Raw genomic sequence first — 21,280 nt, 5'->3', positions numbered from 1 at the left:
TACAGACATCATCAGATAACAACTAACACCTGTTTCTCTAATTGATGTTTCCATAATGTACTTTAAAAATAGCTTGATTTATAACTTTGTCTACAACTATAAAAACTTTTCTGGAACCATGTCTACATTGGAGCGTATCATTGACCTTTTCTTCTTCTTCTTCTTCTTCTTCTTCTTCTTCTTCTTCTTCTTCTTCTTCTTCTTCTTCTTCTTCTTCTTCTTCTTCTTCTTTTCTTCTTCTTTTCTTCTTCTTCTTCTTCTTCTTCTTCTTCTTCTTCTTCTTCTTCTTCTTCTTCTTCTTCTTCCTCTCTCTCTCTCTCTCTCTCCCTTTCTTTTTTCTCTCTTTCTTTCTCCTTACACCATCTGTTTGGAGACGCTCATAACAGAACTGTTACAGTGAAGGTTCTGGGTCACTTCCTGGAGGTCCTGCAGGTAGGTGATGAGTATTATCCTCAGTGCCAGCAACAATTTTGTTCTAGCTTTTCTACCTTCTCAACACCTGGAGGGTAGAAGTGACCTCTGACCTTCATGCCTTTGGCTTCAATCCACTGGCTTAATTCAATTACAAATAATAAGATAGAGGCTTTGGGGGAGAGTAGTCCTTTCCTTAAAGTCTTCATCTGATTCTGGAACAGCTAAGCACCCCCACATCCCTCTCTATAATTCCTGGGGTTTTCTCAGAGTAAGTGTTGGCATCATGGCGCACTACTCATCTCCTTCTGTTTCGCTTTCATCGATGTGGCATCTGGAAGATGCAATCCATGTCCAAAGGTAATCTGAAGCACAGGCCGCAGCACACTCCACTATCTGTGATGCTCTTCTGGGCTGCCCACTCTGCAGCTGATGTCATCATTCCCATAGCCAGGCATGCCCACTACCGTAAGCTGCATCTTGACAGCAGCCCCACTCTTCCATTGCCATAAATGGAGTCTCGGTTTGAACAGTTATTTCCAGTTTTCTTCTTTGGCTCCTTATGTAATCCTTCCTGGGTAGAGATCAATGAAATAGGCTACTTAGGAGAGCCAAATTTCCAAGGACCAGCTGAATAATTTCAATCTGTGTAAACCCCAAGCCTTTCCCCTCTGTTTTCAGTGACCTGGAAGGGACTGTGTTTCAGATCCAACAGAGCCAGGAGTATCTTCAAGTATGAACTAAGCTGGTTATTGCTTAGACAGTTTTGGGTTTTTTTTTCATCTACACTAGTGTAGCTTTTTGCTTGAAATCATGCTGCTTCATGGGAAGTGGCAGTAGACGGATTGGGCCTGGTCCGGGGGGCGGGGGGGGGGGGAGTAAGGGTAGGTAATAAGTTTAACCTTGAACAGTGGCCTTGGCCAGCATTTCTCAGAAACACAGCTGGCCTGCATGGTATACACTCCTGTTTCCAGGATCCTGACTGAGTATCTCAAGAGCTCAGCCAACCTCCTCCTGAGGGTTACCTTAGAATCTTCAAAGTCAATACTCAGCCACTTCTGAGCTCAGAAGGCTGTGCCATTTTTGACTCTGTCTTTCATAGGGCATGCTCAGTTCCAAGCTGGGAGGACAAATCAAGCAAGCAGCTGTTCACAGGTCACTGGCATGAACTGCTTCTCTTCATTGGCATCAAGTACTTCTTGGTTCTTAAGACCAGATGAAGCAAGCATTTTGGAATCTCTACCAAGTCTATCAGAGAGTTAGAATATCTATTCCAAAGCAGCCAGCAGATAGAGCAATCTATGCTATCTCAATACTCTGTTAACTGTCTCCATATTGGAAAGAACAGAGATTCATGTAAGATCCTGCTTGGACAATGGCCACTAGACCACTACCTCTTTGTGTTGTTCAGAGGCTGTCTGAATAGGGCGATGACAGTGTGGACCGAGAATTGGTCAACATTCTTTAATATTTGGCCTGATGTTGCGAACCGTGGCTGGTGGTTCCTGTTTCAGAACACCTGTGGATTTGGGTCTTGTCATAACGAAGTCTATACTGCACTGGGTAGCTGCTGGAATCGCAAGCAACACATTGGAAACTTGATGCTGCTGTAGCGTTTTGTGTTTTCTTTGGTTGGTCTCTGTCCCCTTATAGAAGCAGCACATGTGTTCATTTATAGTCATACTGCACCTGTTTTTAGAAAGGATTCAAGACAGAAGTATAGTCTTTCCACAGGCACACTCCAGATTCTTGCAACAGTGCCTGAGTCAGGTGGGGCCCTTCTTGGGGGACGGGCAGGATTCAATCAGCAGAAGGAGTGGGTCAGAGATGACCTTGCACTGCTGGCAGAGGCAGAGATGCCATGGTGTCTGTTGGTAGGGTTTAGCAGGAAAAGATGTAGGTTGGCACCAGAAAACATTGACTGCACCCTCCTGGCCCATCCCCTATTATGGACTGTCTTCTTCAGCCTATCTTTAACCTTTTTAGTCACCTCCGCACCTCTTCTCAGAGGACTCGCTGCCATCTCCAGGCTTATTATAAAAGAGTTGGAACCTGACATAGTCTCTGTTCTATTGAGGTGAAGAGACACCTCAAAACAGATCAAGGTGACTTACAGATAAAAGCACTTAACTGGGGCTTGCTTATAGTTTCAGAGGGTAGAGTGAGAACATTATTATGTGCTTCAGAAAGTAGTTATGAGAAGTAAGTAATAAAAGTACTCACTTAGCTTAGTGCCTGGGCAATGCAATGCACTTCAAAACCACAGTGAAATAGTCCATCTACTCACCAGAGTGGTTTAAAAGAGACTGGCAGTAATAAAACCTGTACATACAAGGAGCACCTGAAACCATTATACATTGTTGATGGCAGTGTGATCATTTGCAAAGCGCAATGGCAGTTTCTTGTTACTTGAACTATGTGCATCAAATGCAGAAATCAGAAGATACACAAATGTGTATAAAAAAAGAAATGTGTGTGTTTACTTCACTGCTTAACAGCACTCCTCTTGGACATTTACCTAGAAGAAAGACAACCATATGATCATAAAGACTTATATATGAATGGTCAGGGTCACATTATGTATAATGAGCAAATGGGCTATAGCAGGTATGATGGTTTGTTTTAATTGTCAACTTGTCACAATTAAATCACCTTGGAAGACAGTCTCAGTAAGGAGCTTGTCTAGACCAGACTGTCCTGTGGAAATATCTGTGGGAGGTTTCCTTGATTATGTTAGTTCCCATAGGAAAATCCATCCTAAAAGTGGGCAGCACCATTCCCTGGGCTTTGATCCTAAATAGTATTTTAAAAAGGAGAAAGTGAACGGAATGCAATCACTGACACAAACATCTCCCTGGTTGAATGAGAATGGTCCTCAAAGGCTCATCTCTTTGAATGTTTGGTCCCCAGTTGGTGCAACTATTTGGGAAGGATGAGGAGGTGTGGCCTTTTTGGAGGAGGTATGTTATTGTAGACAGGCTTTGGAGTTTCAAAAGACTTGCACCATTCGGATCTCTCTCTGTCCCATGGTTGTGCCTCAAGATGTGAGCTCTTCACTACTGCTCCATCACTTTGCCTCCCTGCCTGCTGACACACTCCTCACCATGACAGTCGTAAATTCACTCCCTGAAACTGTAATCTCCAAATAAACTTTTCTAAAAGAATCATACTGTCATACTGTCTTTTCTCAGCAATAGAAAAGTAACTAAGACATTGCTCTTGTGGGTGGCTGTGACTAGCTGCTTCAAGGTCCTGCTACCTTGACTTTCCCACAATGTTAGTCTGTAACCAGGAATTGTGAGCTTTAAAAAAATGAACAAATTAACAAGCAATACCCCATGATTTCTCCCCTTTCTTGCTTCTTTCAGGGTTGCTGATCATAGTAACAGAACCGAAACAAGAGCGGCAAGTGATAAGGAAAAGATGAAATGACTTTGTTGCTGACTAGAACTCAGCAACAAAGACAGTGAATTGTATCAATTCATGCAACAGAGTGGAAGAGCCTCAAGAAGTTGAGAATGAGAAAATAGTAACAAAAGAATACAGTGTTCCATTCCATTTCCCTGAACACCTAAGAAAAACAAATCTAATTAGAAGGATGAAAAGCTCATGGGTGTTTTGGATGGAGAGGGAAACCAAGAAAGGTCTTGAAGAAGCTTTCTAAGGTGATGGGAATCTGTGTTCTCATGTGGTGACAGTTACACAGTATGCATGTGCATTGTTTTAAATTATTCTCTTGAAACTGTATGAACTTTTTTTGAGACAGGATCTCATGTAACACAGGCTAGCCTCAAACTCTTGGTGTATCCTAGAATGACCTTGAACTTATGAACCTTTAGAGTTCAAGTATTATAGGTGTGAACTACCAGCTCTATTTGATTTGGTACGGGGTATCAAACCCAAGGCTTCCTGCATTATAACCAAGCACTGTACCAATTGCGATACACCCCCAGACTGTCTGAATTTTATTACCTGGAAATTAAATCTAAAAAAACAAAACAAAACAACTAAAAAAAAAAAACAACCCTGATTTTTAAAGCTGTGTGTGTGTAGGGGCTGGAGAGATAGCTCGATGGTAGGACACCTTCTGAGAAGCAACAAACCTCTGTTTACTAGGCTCTTGCAATCCCTGCATAGCCTTTCTTTCTTGTTCTTAAGTTGTGTGCACTGGCTAGTTTTAGTCAACTTGACACAAGTTGAGGTCATTAGAGAAGAGGGCGCATCAGTTGAAAAAATGCCTCCATAAGGCAAACTTTCTTAACTAGTGACTGATGGTAGAGGACCCAGCCTATTGCAGGTGGTGTCATTCCTGGGCTGGTGGTCCTGGGTTCTATAAGAAAGCAGGCTGAGCAAGCCATGGGGAGCAACCCACTAAGAAGCACCCCTCTATGGCCTCTTTTTCGGCTCCAGCCTCCTGGTTCCTGCTTTGCTTGAGTTCTTGTCCCGGATTCCTTCAATGATGAACTGTGATATGGAAGTATAAGCTGAATAAATCCTTCCTCTCTAACTTGTTTTGGTCATGATGTTTCATCACAGCAATAATAACCCTGACTAAGACATCTTGAGACTGCTGCAGCCAGTGGTGCCCTCAGAGACTGCCCACCCTGTGCCAGAGAAGTTGCCTCCCTAGTTTCTGGGTCATTAAACCAAGGGCCTTGGCAAATCCCAGTTGAGGTTGTCTTTTCTCTGATCCCCAACACCATGCAATCCCAGTTTGTGCCCAGGGTTCCCTTTGAGTGTGTGAGATGGGACTCTTGGCTCATTAAATCAAGGTTCTTCTTGTTTCTTATTCAGACCCTTTAAGCAGTATCCGTCTCCCCACTAAATCAAACTAAATCAACACAGCCTCATCTGTACCCTGGCTGTAAGGATGCTCTCTCAGAGAGCGCACCTTCTCCATTCAGCCATAGCCAAATATTGTTTATTCACATCCACAACTGGAAGTTCTGATATCCAGAGAGATGGCCTGTTTGCACAAGGTATTCCTTTGGGGTCCTGGAGATAACTGTGGGATTAGAGGAATCTTAGGATCCGTGCAAGGTAGCAGGAGACTAGGGCTTTTGCTTATTAAGCATTAAAATCAACAAAAAACCTACCCTGCCAGAGAAATGGCTCAGTGGTTAGGAACACTGGTTTCTCTTCAAGAAGGCCAGGGTTCAGTTCCTAAGGGCAGAAACTCAGAACAATCTGTAACTCTAGCTCCAGGGGATCCAGTCCTCTCTTGGCTTCAATGGACACCAATCACACAAGAATCACAGGCATACATGCAGGCAAGACACACACCCACATGGTTTGTTTTTTTTAATTACAACAACAACAAAGGATCCAACAAGCAAGGCTGTTTATCATGTATGGAAAAGATCTATATAGAGCAAAAGTAAGAATGAGAAATGCTTCATTTGAGATTCTTTACCCCTGGACAGGGCATGTAAACATGTAGAAATATATAAGATACATCACCCAGAAATATAAAATGTAGACTGTTTATCTATCATTAGCCTATCTATTGATCAATCATCTGTCTGTCCATGTGTTCTTTTTCTTTCTTTTGTTGTTGTTGTTTGTTTATTTGTTTGAGATGAGGATTCTCATTTTTCTGAAGAACTTCCACACTGATTTTTTTCACTGTTCAAAGTTTATTTGGTGTTTTCATCGGCATGACACTTGAGTGGTTGGTTTCATCATCCATATATGCAGATCTTACATTTCACATACTATTGCACTGTACACTACAGACACATATAATACATAAAATATCCTGTCGAACTTTTACACACAAGATATGTATAATGGACTTATACACTGGTGCCAGGTTATCACTGACTGGGAACTCGTTAGCCTAGGCATGTTTGGTGAGGGGGCACACTGCAGCAATGCAGCAGGCTCACGGGGTAATTGAACCCTGCATACAGTTGGCAGTGTATCTCGGAGACAGTGGGACTGTCACACTAACCAGGCTACCACTACACAAGTACCACTTGGCAGCAGGGCAGAGCTGTGGGAACTCAGATTTTTCCCCAGACCACCAACATGAGAAGTGTGTGATCTCCATAGAAACCCTGCTGCAGCCTGGACAATGAGGCGCTAGGACACTGGGGAGACTTTAGAACTGCAGCTCCTTCTGGATTCCCCAGAGGGTATCTGCACTTTTCTTCAGGCAGACCTCTTCCTCAGGAATCAGAGTTACCTTCACAACATCTGAGATTCCATTTTGTCCCAGAATACATGGAACACTGAGGAAGACATTATCATTGATTCCATAGAGACCCTTAATCATAGTGGAGATGGGATGTACCTGAATCATGGTGGAGATGGGGTGCACCTGAATCATGGTGGAGATGGGATGCACCTGAATCATGGTGGAGATGGGGTGCACCTGAATCATGGTGGAGATGGGATGCACCTGAATCATGGTGGAGATGGGATGCACCTGAATCATGGTGGAGATGGGATGCACCTGAATCATGGGGGAGATGGGGTGCACCTGAATCATGGTGGAGATGGGGTGCACCTGAATCATGGTGGAGATGGGATGCACCTGAATCATGATGGAGATGGGGTGCACCTGAATCATGATGGAGATGGGGTGCACCTGAATCATGGGGGAGATGGGGTGCACCTGAATCATGGTGGAGATGGGGTGCACCTGAATCATGGTGGAGATGGGGTGCACCTGAATCATGGTGGAGATGGGATGCACCTGAATCATGGTGGAGATGGGGTGCACCTGAATCATGGTGGAGATGGGGTGCACCTGAATCATGGTGGAGATGGGATGCACCTGAATCATGATGGAGATGGGGTGCACCTGAATCATGGTGGAGATGGGGTGCACCTGAATCATGGTGGAGATGGGATGCACCTGAATCATGGTGGAGATGGGATGTACCTGAATCATGGTGGAGATGGGGTGCACCTGAATCATGGTGGAGATGGGATGCACCTGAATCATGGTGGAGATGGGGTGCACCTGAATCATGGTGGAGATGGGGTGCACCTGAATCATGGTGGAGATGGGATGCACCCACCTAAGGTTCTTCATTATGCTCTCGGCCAAGTCTGCCGCAGAGAGGCCAATGGCCCAGCACGTGTAACCTTTCAGCTTGATCCCCTCATATGCACTGTCAACCACTAGCTTGTGAGCCTCCTTGCACAGCTCCTTGTCTCCATCAATGCCCAGTCCTGGATTCAGAGAATTCCGGGAGATGCCGGCAACGTTCACACCACTCCACACAGGCACACTAGAGTCGCCATGTTCTCCCAGTACCCACCCGAGACAGCTCAGCGGGTGAACCCCCAGCCTTTCTCCCATCAGGTAATGGAATTGAACTGAATTCAGATTGCAACCCACTTCCAATAACTCGGCTTTTGGGAAAGCCACTGATTTTCCAGGCCACGTAGGTCAAGATAGCCACTGGATTAGAGACAACAAGCAGCTTACAGTGTGGACTGTACTTCACAAGGTTGGGAATGATAAACTTGAAGATATTCACATTTCACTGGACCAGACTGAGTCAGCTCTCTCCCTCTGGCTGATGGGCCCCCGCTGTGATAATGACCAGCTTGGAGTTTGCAGTTACACAATAGTTTTTGCTGGAGACAATTTCTGGTGTTTTAAGGAAAAGGCTGCCAAGCTGGAGATCCATCATCTCTCCCATTAGCTGGTCTTCCATGGCATCAACAACGGCAAGCTCATCTGCCAAGTCCTTTGTTATGATACCGATGGCACAAGCCATGCCAACTGCACCAACCCTGACAACTGTAATCTTTTTCTGGGGGACCTGTTCTTCCTTAAGAAGATTCACAATCAGCTGGTTCTTGAGGGTTGCCATCTTGGACTTTGAATCTTTTGAGACTACTAGTGCACAATGAGGGGCGATGGTCGGGCAGCAGCAGCATGGCCTGGGCTCTGTGCCAGCGGTTCCAGCACTTCCACAGTGATTTTTATAGTGATGGCACTAACTTACACGCTGACAGCATAATGGCTCCTTTTCTGAGCTCTGCTGACTTATCTTTCTCCCGAGTTTTGCCCTTTCTGTTGGTAACTTGCCTATTGTGAAGACCCCTGATTCTTGTGCAGAAACAGCACATAGCGCTTCCTTGGGCTGAGAAGACCATGCTGTGCCTTGTGGAAATCAGCTGCTTTCAGGCATGTGACGTCAGTGCCAGGTTCAGTGTTAATGGATCAAGATGTGCATTAAACAAGGCATGCCAACTGCACCAACCCTGTGGTTTAAAAGAACCACATCTCATTGTCCTGGAGAGAGATGTATTCTAAAGAGAGATACCTGTGCCCTTTTACTTAACATTGACCCCTAAAGAATTAACATTTCTCCAGGAGTCTTTTGGGGTCTGAGAGTCACTCCACAAACCTCCTGAGCACCGATCTCAGACTGGGACAATTTATTGAACACAATCCTAATACTGATCAGATCAGGGACACAGATAAAAACTATCTGAGCTACAACAAACATTTCTCAAGGGAAAAAAATCCACAAAGCCACAATGAGCTCATACACAGGTGCAGGAAGTGTTGCCCAGTGGTCAGCTCTGACTCAAGATACTTTGGCTAGTGAGACAAAAGAGTTCTAACTGACCTTTATTCTGATTGGTCCTAAGTGGAGCTTATGGTTGCGGGATTTCTTAAGATTAACAAACCTCAGAACATGTAGAAGATAACGTGTTGTGGTCAGTTTGATCCTGCTTTGAGTTGTTATTTTTCTATGTAAATCACTGGCAGAAATATTATAGCAACAATATGAAATACCAGGCCGGTATGGAAAAAAATGGCTATAGCTGTGCTGGGCAGGCAGACCTCAACCTTACCCTGCTGATGTAAGGGTTGAATCCTGGTGAAACCAGAGAAAAGCTTGACTCTCAGGAAGAGGTTTACATAGTTCTGACAGCCATACAAACCACCTTTCAGGACAGATCTGAACAAAGACGATCAAAGGTTAGTTATGGGCAGGACCACCCAGACCAGAACTATAACCAGTTTAAACCCAAATGTCAATATGAGTATTCCAACAATAGACTTGGTGTTGGGGGGAGGTATCAGTGGGCCTTTTTTAATCTGTCTCTCTTCCCAATGTAGCCACATTGGATAAATCTCAATTTACTACCTTTCTCTATTATTTACCTTTCTTTATTGGCATATTGGGGATGCTCACTAGGATGGCTAGAGCACAGGCTTTCCTCTTAAAAGCTCCAGTGAACACACACACACACACACACACACACACACACACACACACGCACGCACGCGCATGTGCGAGTGCGCGAAGCACATATGTTCACATGCACATGTGCTGAAGAAATAAATATATAGATAAAAACAAGGAACCCTTCTAGAAGTGTGTTAGATGAATGAATAAACGAATGATCAGTTGAAGAAAATGTGAGCTCACAGGAACTGAACGCCATGTTTCCCCTTTCCCCTGGGAGCAAAGGCCCGGCCCTCCCTGATTCTCTGCTTGTCAATGACTCCATGGCACTACAGGCTGGGAATAGGAGTGCAGACTGTACTTTGTTCATTTATTCTGTTTGCTCTCTGTCTCTCTCACTACAGTTGGAGATTATAAACACAGACTTTCACTCTGTATGCCTTCCTCTGATTATTACTGAGTCCCTGCTACTTGAAATGGTGCCTTCACAGAACAGAGCTTCTGAGTGAGTGTGGGACAAGCAAGGGAAGACTGGAGCTGAGAACTGGGCCAGAATCCCAGCACTTGGAAGGTGGAGGCAGGAGGATTTCAAGTCCAAGGCTAGCTTGAGCTATATAGTAAGTTCAAGGCGAGCCTGGGTTACATAGTAAAGTCTTGTCTAAATAAAATGGGATTCTGATCTACAGCAGGTTCCTTCCGGTAAGTAAATTTAATGCTGCTTCCCACCTAGTACTTTTCCTGGCTGTACTTAGGGTCCAGAAGAGCCTCCTCTTATCTTGTTGGCTTCATAGACATGGTACACAACCACGCTGGTTTTCTTCCCTAGAGATTTCACTCATTAGCAGGTGCTTTGCAGCGCCATGTATTTCGCTACACCCCATTCAATTGCTGCAGGCTTGGCAGCCCTAGCCAACCTCACTTACTGACCTCCTGGCCCTAGGGCTGGCATATGGCAGGGGTTACATACAAGCTTGCTGAATGCATGGATAAATTAATGAAAAGAACCAGGTGGTGATCTCTCATAGCATGCCCTCTTTGCACTGGGATGCCCTATACATATCAACCCTTTTAACTTTTTCTTTCTGACATTTGTATCTGTGTGAAAGATGCCTCAGAAGCCCAGACTGGCATCCCCTAAGGTTAGCAGCTCCAGAGCATGCCAACCTCTCTGTTACTCCAGAGAAGTGTTTTAAACACAAACTACAGGTCTTCTCACACCCGGCCCCACCCCCAGCCCTGTGTGTATGAACAGGTGTGTATGTGTGTGTGTGGGGGGGGGTGTGCATATGTGTGTATTTAGAGCCTTAGACCTTAGGAGCAGTCCATCGTGTGTCATCCTCTAGTCTGAAAGTCACAAAGTAAGCTAGATTGCCCAGCCAGGAAACTCCAGGGATTCGCCTGTCTCTGCCTCCTCAGCCCTGAGATTTCAAGCGTGTTCACAGTTTTGTGACTAAGCTAGCTCAGGTTCCAAAATCTACAGTTTATTACTAATTAATTCTTCTGAGACTTTTCATGCATAATATAAGGGTTTCTAAAAAAGTATTCTTTAATTACATTCATTTATTTGCCATGGGGAGGGCAGAGGACACACGTACATGTGGAGATAGAGGAAGACTAGTGCACAACTCTTTTTATAGGGATCCTTGGGATCAAATTCAGGTCCAAGTGTTCACAGGGCAAGTGCTTTGCCTAGTGGGCAGTCTCCTCAGCCTTCTCTTCAGCCTTCTGATCTCCTTCAAGAGTGTCTGTGGTCTTGATAATGAACATCTAATTCATTTCTTTATCCCACCAAACCACACTGCTGTCCAGAGTGCCCCTTCCTCCCCAAGGGCCTAGGACATTGGTTAGATTTCACTGTCAGGGCCCACTGAGGAATGGGAAGGAAATTCTCTTCTGTTCAATGCGGTTGTTCAGTGGACTTGACTGAGGGCGGTTCCTCCGAATGTGAGCAGTGCGTGCATTGAATGTTCGTGCCAAGAATTCCCAGACCAGAAGAAATCTGCTTCAGGCCCCTGACTTCAAGAGGCAAAGCCTCGGGTTAGGACTGGTTGATATGACTCGGTGAGAAAGCAGTGGATGTCCCGTGGAAAGACAGCAGATTCCCATGACCACACGTGCGTGTGTCCCTGCCACTCTCCACAACACGCAGATACATATAACTAAAGGAAACTTTAAACTTTAAATGCTTATGCTACTCCAAGAAAAGTCTCAGAAGAATTAATACTAATGAGTAGATTTTGGAACCTGAGCTAGCTTAGCCATAAACTTGTGAATGCTCACAAGGTTGTTCGTAAGACAAAAGAAAGCTAGTCCTGGTAAAATCAGGAGTATCAGCTAGGAGGCAGAGAAGACATGGAGGAAATGCACCTGGAATTTCAGCCCCTTCCCTGATACTGCCACGTGAAAACAGACAATCACTTTGTTAAAAACAACCGCACTGGGGCTGGGGCTACCGTTCAGTGGTTGGACGCTTAGGGGCCATGTGAGAGGCCCCGGGTAGTGATGGGCGGAGTAGAGTGGAAGGCGGGTGTGGGGGGCCTGAGCAAAGCCTTGCACAGTTAGTACACGGGAAACACGTTGTCAAAGCCCTCTCACTGCCTGGTACTCTGCCCCACTCCAGGGCAGACACAGAGCCCTCCAGATGGCCGAGGGTGACATATGGCTCTTTATCCTGCCGACACCCGGGAGGAGATGTGAGATCCCAACAAGTCATGCAATGCATGAAGTTGTACATGGAACTACATGATAGAGCGTGTGCAGAAAGCCCACGTTAGGCAAATGAGGTTAAAACAAAAACAAAAAGCCTGTGCTAAGGTAACACCAAAGTCCCAGCTCTGTACTGCACGACCACCGGGCTGCTGCTTGCTCTCTGGCCCACCCTGCCTCTTCTCTTGGAAGTGTAGCCTTTTTAATAAACGTTTTCTTTGTTTGTTACTATCTATGTGTGTCTGTCTAAGTCTTTGTCTTGGGGACATAAGAACATGGAACCTCTCCTTAAAGTGTCCCCTGAACATCAACCAAAAAATATGTAAGCATATGATTTTTGAACCTAAAGAATGTGCTGTTCAGGGCTGAAGATGTTGCTGGTACGGCGCTTTCCTGGCATGCACGGAGCCCTGGATTTGACCCACAGAGCCACGTAAAACCACATAAAAAGTGGGTGCAGAAGACTATGATCCCGGGCTGGAGAGATGGCTCAGTGGTTAAGAGCACCGACTGCTCTTTCAAAGGTCCTGAGTTCAATTCCCGGCAACCACATGGTGGCTAACAACCATCTGTAATGGGATCCTGTGCTCTCTTCTGGTGTATCTGAAGACAGCAACAATGTACTCATATACACAAAATAAAAAAAAAAATTCTTTAAAAAAAAAAAAAAAGAAGAAGACTATGATCCCAGCACTTGGGAGATGGAAACAGAATGATCAGAAATTCAAGTTCATCGTTGTCTACATTTTAAGTCTGACCAAAAAAACCCTCAGAATACACTTTATAAAATAAGCATATAAGATTTGTATATAACATATAATTTAAATCTATAGTATGTAAATATTTTATATAAACATTATACATAAATATCCTATGTATATGTATAATATATGATATTATACATATGTTTCTATATTGCCTATTTATGTACTTTTATTTCAATAACCAGGTGCTATTATTTCAGCATACAATCTTTGGGGTTTTTTTGTTGTTGTTGTTTATTTATTTATTTATTTATTTGTTTTTTTTTGATTTTTGGCTTTTTCGAGACAGGGTTTCTCTGTATAGCCCTGACTGTCTTGGAACTCACTCTGTTGACCAGGCTGGCCTCAAACTCAGAAATCTGCTTACCTCTGCCTCCCAGAGTGCTGGGATTACAGGAATGTACCACCACTGTCCGGCTTTGGTTTTTATTATAAACAATAGTTTAGCTTTTTAAATTTTGCTTCATCTTGTTTTGAGAGAGGGATTCACACTGTAGCCGAAGCTGGCCTGGAACTCCCTATGCAACCCCGGCTGGCCACAAACTCATGACAATCATCACACATCGGCCTTTCAGGTATGAACCACCATACCTGGCTTCAATATTCTATTTTAATTGGTTTAGTTTAAGCTAGGCAGTGATGGAGCAAGCCTTTAATCCCAGAACTTGGGAGGCAGAGGCAGGCTGATTTCTGAGTTCGAGGCCAGCCTGGTCTACAAAGTGAGTTCCAGGACAGCCAGGGCTACACAGAGAAACCCTGTCTCAAATAAATAAATAAATAAATAAATAAATAAATAAATAAATAAATAAATAAATAAATAAAAGGTTTAGTTTAAATGATCACTTCAAAGACAAGATCACCATTTACCCTTAAAACTCCCCATTTCGTCCTTTTTAGTTATGTGTATGTACGTGCATGTGAGGTGACCACAGAGGCCAGAGGTGTCAGCGCTGTCTGGAGCTGGAGTTACAGGCGGCTGGGAGCTGCCGGACATCGTTGCTAGGAACCAAACTCAAGTGCATGGCCTTCACTGCAGAACTTCTCTCCATCCCTGCCATGAGGATTTCCAAGACAAGAGAGAGAAAGACAAAATTAAGAGGACATAGAGAAAGAATCCCCTCACTCTGAAATCTGTCTGAGAATCAGAAACTCAACAGAACAGATAAAACCAAGATTGCCAAAAGAGGTAGCTGTCTTCCTAAAGACGAACAAGGATGTCTTGATGAGGGCCGGGGGTTCACGGTCCTGCACTTAACTGTTAACTGCGGTAGCACTCCATTCTCATTTCCAGGTAATGAATGAACAGCTTATAATTTCATACAAAAAAGGAAATGTTTTAGAATACGGAAAATAAGTGCACAGCAGCTCATGTTTTCTCTGTCAGTCGTAAAGCTTTGCTTTGTCATAAATTTCAGTGATGTAACACAGAAAGCAGCAGAACCACACACGGCTGTGTGAAGACACGCAAGCACGACTCTCGCCTAAGAAGCCCACTCTCGTGTCTGTGGTGTACATTCTCAAGCACCTCTCTCCCCCAAGCCTATGCTTAAATATGAAGTGTTTATTGTATCTTATTCATCTCTACTTAATAATTTCATTAACTGAACTTCACTCTGACTCTCCTGAAATTCTTTTCTGTCAAGGATCTGCCGTCACCTCAGTGGAAGCCAGGAGGACTCCCCTCCTCTGCTGATGCTGGGGCAGCTGGGTGTGTGAAATTTGAAATGCAGTCTTCCATGGTTAGCTTAAGTTTCAGTTTGCTTTTTCTCAATCATATACAGATCTAGTAGCAACAGTATGTTTATAAATAGTTATTTTAATTCAGAATTACCTATTCCATCCCAAAGTTTTCTTTGTAACCAGGGGCCAGTCATATGAAAGTTGGCACTGAAGAGATGGCTCAGCAGTTAAGAGCACTGGCTGCTCTTCCAGAGGTCCTGAGTTCAAATCCCAGCAACCACATGGTGGCTCACAACCATCTCTAATGAGATCTGACACCCTCTTCTGGTGTGTGTGAAGACAGCTACAGTGTACTTATAGATATGAAAGTTGGCAAGTGAGACTCACAAGTTAACAAATATTTCTGGAGTTGTCTGTGGTAAGTGCTGACCAGGGTGGAGTGAGAGAGCCGTACTCACTGGCCGTGTGTGTTGAGAGGGAGAAGCATTCACACCAGAGCCTGGGCAGTGGGAAAGGCCCGATGGTCTGTAATGAGTACTCATTGAACTGAATTACCACCAGCGCAAGCAACTCCAAAGACACAGCTGGCTGCTGTCTGAGTCCTTCAGGCGTCTGTTGTGGATACAGAAATTTACTTCCCCATGAAGACTGTGATGCCCACAGCAGTTAGGTCACGGGCACCAGAAATTTCTGACAAATAGCTACAAGGCAATTGCCTGTTCGAGCCTGGATTCAGGATCTCAGGAACAGGAGCCTGTGGGAGCTGGAGCAAAGGAGACTGTCTCAAATTTGTGTAAATATGGATATGCATGTTATTCTGGGGAATTCTCCATGGCCTTCAAGGATTACCTGCTGATGTCATTACAGCCAAAATGTTGATAATCTCTCTCTCTCTCTCTCTCTCTCTCTCTCTCTCTCTGTGTGTGTGTGTGTGTGTGTGTGTGTGTATGTGTGTGTGTGTGTGTGTGTGTCTGTGTGTGTGTGTGTATGTGTGAGAGAGAGATGTGTCTGTGGTGTTTGCATATATGTGCATTTGGAGGGTGTCGGGGAGGGGATGTCTAGGTTCAGAAGGCAGAGAAGGACACCTTAGGAGTTCAAGATTTTTGCTAGGCTGGCTAGCCAGCCAGCCTCAGAAATCCCATCTCTGTCTCCCACATTGCTGAGGCTGGAGGTCACACAGACACAGACCTCCATGAGCTTTTACATGAGCTCTGGGGAATCTGATCTCAGCTCCTCATGCCTAAGCAGCACCAAGTTAGAAGAAGAACTGTGTTGGTGGCCTGTTAGCACGCTTGTGCCTTCTCTCTGGAATGCTGTCCTTCCTTTTAGAGAGCCTCTCTTGATTGCGGCCTCCTGTGGTACTCCTGTCCATCCTCCTAACATCTTAGTTCCTGTCCCCCCTAGGCGAAGATGTTCTGAGACATTGATGGACTCCCTGGGGTAGGAATAATATGTGTACCACACAGATCATTAAAGCACCAGGCGCTTGATTTGTTCAATGAAGCAGTATGTACTGATTAGGAGGGCAGATTGCCTGGCATTATAGGACAGCTTGGGCTACGTGAATTCCAGGCCAGCCTGGGATATAGAGTGAGACTTTTTCTTTTTTTCTTTTTTCCTTTTTCTTTTTTTTCTTTTTGGCTTTTTTTTTTTTTTTTTTTTTTGGATTTGGTTTTGTTTTGTTTTGTTTTGTTTTGTTTCCGAGACAGAGTTTCTCTGTGTAGCCCTAGCTGTCCTGGAACTCACTCTGTAGACCAGGCTGGCCTCTAACTCAGAAATCCGCCTGCCTCTGCCTCCCAAAGTGCTGGGATTACAGGCGTGCGCCACCACCGCTCGGCTGAGACTCTTTCAAAAAACAAACAAACAAACAACAACAAAAAAAACCCAACCTGTTTCAGGAAATATTAAACTAGAACCACCAAGTTCCCCTGCTCCGTCCAGCTGCTCTCTGCCCACTAACTCTGTGGTGCCAGAGCTCCAGAGTTCCTTCGCTGCCACGCCAGCCCCACACAATGACTGTCCACCCTGTGATCAACCACCACAACATCCAGAAACCCAGTGGAAACAAAACTCTAGAAGCTTATAATTAACAAGGCAGATTTTTATATTAATAAATTCTCAATTCACAAGATGCCCACACAATAATTTCAGGGCCAATTGATAATGGTCTGTCCACCTAGATTAGACAAGTTATCCCGATTATCCTGTCCTTTATGATATCATATCTACGTGTGGCTATTTAAAGCCATGCTGGTTCAGGGTCTTCTTCCTGTCTGTCCTCCATCTTGCTTTTTCTCCTCTGTCTGCTCTCTGTCCCTGCAACTCCTAGCTCCACCCCCCTTTTCCCTGTATAATCACAGGCCTCCTGCTGCACTAATATTTTAATGTAATTGGACAGAGAAAATCCTGAGACACTACCTAAGCAAACAAACAAACAAATTAATATTATGTACAAAGGAGGGATAATTAATTTGTTGTGTTGTCCTATGTTCCGGGCTAGGTCAGCAGCCTGACAGATGTAAGTATGCTGCTTTGGATAATGAGCAGAGCACTAAAGTGGGTGCTGAGAAAATACTTGCAAGAAGCAGAGAGACCTCCATTATAAACCTCAAACTTGCCGGGCGGTGGTGGGGCACGCCTGTAATCCCAGCACTCTGGGAGGCAGAGGCAGGTGGATTTCTGAGTTCGAGGCCAGCCTGGTCTACATAGTGAGTTCCAGGACAGCCAGAGCTATACAGAGAAACCCTGTCTCGAAAAAAAAAAAAACAAATCCAACCTCCCCCCCCTAAAAAAACCCAAAAAACAAAAAAACAAAAGCAAAAAACCTCAAACTTCACATCATCATGAGCAACTACTACCTAAAAATCCCCCAAACCAAGACTAACCTCCTTATAACTCAACCAAATGCTGTGTGGCATGGTCTGAATATTTGTGTCTCTAAGGTTCATATTGAAGTCTAACACGCAAAGTGATTACTGCCCCCCACCCTGAGGTGTGGAGAGCTTGGGGGGGGGTCAGTGCCCTTTAAAAGAAAGCCCAGAGAGATCAGACGCCCTTCCCTCCACTGGGGGGGGGGGAGACACAGTGAAAAGGCTGCACCTGTGAACCATGAACCAGGAGTGAGAAGGTTGAAACCCTCAGACAAAGCATCTGATGGCACTTAGATCTTGGACTTCAAAGTCATTCACACTGTGAGTAAACCCCTGTTGTTGGTGGTATTTTGTTATAACAGCTGAAGGCATACACCTTAAGGAACTTAAGCAGGCTGCCTCTACATCTAGCTTTGGTAAATTCTTTAACTATCCCTAAGTAATATTCATCATTTTCTCAGACATTATGAGGAGGCCTTGAGGACTGTGCAAGGATATCTAGAGTCAAGGCCAAGCTCATCCTCTGCTGCGCGGTGGAGGACTACTGTCTTTATCCCATGCCCTGCTACCTTCCTCTCAGCCTTCCAGACCAGAGATACAATCACATCAGCTAGAACATAGAGTCTTAGTCGGACAAAAAAGCCCCAATTAAGAAAGAAAGTGTGGATTTTTGTATCTAAGTCCAGCTTCAGCCTCGCAGTGGATGTTATCTCTCTCCTGTCTGAGAGGCTCAAAAGTGGCAAGCACGGGCACAAGGGAGATAGATTGAAAAACGTCCGAGCAAATCCTATCTACTGGGAACCTCAGATGTAACCTTATTTGGAAATAATTTTGTTGAACTAAAATAGGGTTGCTACTGGGTTAGACCGGGCCCTTCTCCTCCTAAGAGGATAGCTGGAGAAGTAACTCCACGGTGGGGCTCTTGCCCAGCGGATGTTATGTGCCAGTTTCTATCAACACTAGAAAGAAGGAGAAGGAGGGGGAAATGAGGGAAGGGAAAAACGGAAAGGAAAGAAAAGGGGAACACACAAAGCAAGCTCCGAAAGAAAGCCCTGGCATGGTGGGGGCATGGAGTGGAGCCGTGAACTCGGAGCCAAAGCAACTGCTAGAAGCAGAGGGGTCGGAGAAGGCTCAGCAGCTAAGAGCACCGGCTGCTCTTGTATAAGCTGTGCATTCAGATTGCAGCACTCAGATCAAATCACATGGTTCGACTGTAGCCCTGGATGTCCTGAAACTCGCTCTGTAGACCAGGCAGATCCTGCCTCTGCCTCCTGAGTACTGGGATTAAAGGTGCGTGCCACCACTGCCTGCCCGAACTTCTGTTCTTTAAGTCACTCTGATTTTGCTTGTTAAGGTAAAGAGACCATGCACAGCTCCCTCCAGGTTTAGCCTTGGTTGCTTCCTGCTATCTGTGGTCAGGACTTCTGCATCATCTACGAGGCTCAGGAGCAAAGCCTGAACTGTGCATCTGTAACCAACAGCCACAGGAAGCCTTCAGACAACAAGCCATGCAATCAATGTCCAGGTGTGGCCCAAGATGGCCAGGTGTGGCCCAAGATGGGATGCACGCCACATCTCTACAGGACACTTGATCCAAGTGAGGTAATGTTTGTGAGTAAGAAGTTGTCTTGGAATAACATGTAAGACTGGTGCAGGGGCACAACCAGGGAGCAAGCAGCGTTGACGGCTCTGATGCAGTTCATCTTTTTGTTTTGGTTTGTTTTATAATTTTTATTACATTTGGCGATTCTGTATATATATATATATGTATATATATATATATGTATATATATATATATATATATATATATATATATATGCATGCACATACATGCACGTATGTATGTTTATCTCCTGTAGCCCAGGCTGGCCACAAACTCCTAAATCTCTGAGGATAAACTCAGAGCTGTCCTGGAACTCACTGTGTAGACCAGGCTGGCCTCGAACTCAGAAATCCACCTGCCTCTGCCTCCCAGAGTGCTGGGATTACAGGCGTGTGCCACCACCGCCCGGCAAGTTTGAGGTTTATAATGGAGGCCTCTCTGCTTCTTGCAAGTATTTTCTCAGCACCCACTTTAGTGCTCTGCTCATTATCCAAAGCAGCATACTCTTCTGATTCTCCTGCCTCTACCTCCCTAATGTTGGGGCTACAGGAATGTGCCCCACACTTAGCTTTTACGTGGACTGAAGCAAGGGCCTGGTGTGTGATGGGTAAGTATCCTCTGACTGAGCATTTTGCCTGTGTTTTGAGACAGGATTTCACTATATAGCGAGGTTGGCCTCAAATTTACTATGTAGTGTCAGGCTGTGCACAGGCAGCCTGGTTTCAGGTAGAGCAGAGACTTTGAACCCTGGAGACCCGGTGGGGGTGGGGGGTGGTGGCTTCCACCTACAACCTACAACCTTGTAGGCGGAGCTTCCACCTGCATGGGACAGGAGGAGTCCAGTCACCGCCCCCTGGCTCCTGGCCCCTGTGGTTGTCAATCATGTGTAGCCATGCCCCAGGCCCCTAGTGTTCTGGCTGGACTCCACCCTCTGCAGTCACCTGGCTACAGCCTGGCTTTCCCCGCCCCATGGTTACCTGGCCAGGTAACCCAGCCTACTATTAAAGGAGCTCTCTCTCTCTCTCTCTCTCTCTCTCTCTCTCTTTCTCTCTCTCCCCTTTCTATTGTCTCTCCCAGTCTCGGCTCTCTGTCTGTTCCCCCTCTTTCTCTTTTCACGTGGTCATGGCCTTCTCTCATCTCTCCATCTTCTCCTTTTTTCTTTACTTCCCTATCTCCTTTTCTCATTCTACTCTTTTAATAATAAAACATCAAAACTATGAACTGTCTCTTTTATTAAACCCGCCGCGTAAGAGCATGGAGCAGGCCTCAGCGTTTCCCAGCCACCAGGGAAGGATTCAAGCCTCCTCACAGCCAAGCCGCTTCTCAGACAAGCATCTCTTTACAGGTATCAGGGCTGTGCACACGGCCCCGCCCTCTGGGCAAATCCTCTCCGCTAGCTGGGCAGCCTCGAGCTCCACAGATACACGATCGCCAGCACTCCCTACCGCGGCCCGGCACGGGCGGGCGGTCCTGCCGGTGTTTCCCTATCCCCCTTCACGGACTCTGCTGTGTGCCAGAGTTCTCTCACATGCGGGACCTGCCGCCGTTGCCCCCCCACCCCGTTCCTTTATAGGGGGCTAGCCTCAAATTTTCAGAACATATGTAACTTATGAAATAAATATATAACACACAAATTAAGTGTATGTCATATATTTAAATAATACATACTATAACATTAATATAAACATTCATGAATATCCAATTCACGTATATATATTTTTCACATATATAGCATACATATTTCTGTGGTTTATATATTTTTCACTTAATAACCAGGTACTATTATTTCAACAATGCAATCTTTACTTCATATAGTTTTTTTTTTTTGAGAGAGGGACTCACAGTGTAATTGAAGTTTCCCTCTGCAGTAGATGAAACAAATACAGAGACCCATAGCCAGAAAATATGGTTGAAGAGATATTGGAACATTCGCCTCTAAAAGGGATGTTTCCATCAAAGCCTTCTCCTGAAGGCTCAGGAGACTGTGCAGAAGAGGAGACCGACAGAGGCAGAAGGGATGGGGACACAAAGGCACCAAGGCCTTCCTGACACAAGAGGTCTGGTGCGCATACAATCGCACA

At 45.1% G+C, this 21,280-nt stretch overlaps 1 pseudogene; it reads right to left on the bottom strand.

The window, feature by feature from the left end:
* Nucleotides 1–6,486: 6,486 nt before the first annotated feature.
* On the bottom strand, nt 6,487–8,243 carry LOC127678766 (L-lactate dehydrogenase A chain-like; annotated as a pseudogene).
* Nucleotides 8,244–21,280: the final 13,037 nt, after the last annotated feature.

Source organism: Apodemus sylvaticus, chromosome 2, assembly GCF_947179515.1.
Source record: "Apodemus sylvaticus chromosome 2, mApoSyl1.1, whole genome shotgun sequence".
NCBI lineage: Eukaryota > Metazoa > Chordata > Mammalia > Rodentia > Muridae > Apodemus > Apodemus sylvaticus.
This window is presented reverse-complemented; position numbering and strand designations above follow the sequence as displayed.